This window comes from Penaeus monodon, chromosome 29 (genome assembly GCF_015228065.2).
Source record: "Penaeus monodon isolate SGIC_2016 chromosome 29, NSTDA_Pmon_1, whole genome shotgun sequence".
NCBI lineage: Eukaryota > Metazoa > Arthropoda > Malacostraca > Decapoda > Penaeidae > Penaeus > Penaeus monodon.
In genome coordinates, this window is record NC_051414.1 from 37,538,342 (window position 1) to 37,539,099 (window position 758).

Below are 758 nucleotides of genomic sequence, written 5' to 3' on the forward strand. Positions count from 1 at the left end.
TTTTCTTAAGGAAAGATCTGAATATAAAGCAGTGAGGTACCATTTGGGATGGACAGTATTTTTATGCAAGAAAACTATTCTCCACATTTTTTTTTTTTTTTGGGGGGGGGGGGATAGATTAGCAAAGAGGCACTTGACCATTTACTAAAAATTGATGGCAAGTTGAGAATTATATGAAATACGATGTTTTAAGGATGGATATTCAGTGTCACTGACCTCTAGAATACATCTTGACCTCAATAAAAGAGAAAACTAAGGGTAATTCTGATTTAGATTAAAATTGAATGTAAAATCTGTGGTGCTTTTTTTGGTCATGTTAAATGCAAGCATAAGAAAGTAATTATGGAAGAGTGAATGAGTGTTCTATCTTTGGTATAATGAATAACATATTAAAAGATCTTCTCTAAGGGAAAGCGAATCAGAAATGATGCAATTATCCTTTAAGAATTAGTAAGGAAAATTCCCAGTGACATCCAGATATTTATGAACTCAATTTTACAGATGAATTTATCTGTCACAACCATCCTTATAGACTCCTATTCACATTATTTTCCTGGGTTTTTTAAATGAAGCAGTATATTATACATTGAAATAACTTTACAAGAAAGAGGATTCAATAGTATTTCTCAAGTCAAAGAACCGAGTTTCTAGGGACTTAGTTTGAATTAAGAGTTTTGTTATTAGAGGATTGACCTAAATCTGACTTCGATCAGAGTCGCATTACATGTGTGGGTGTGTGGGATGGGGTGCGTGTCTGA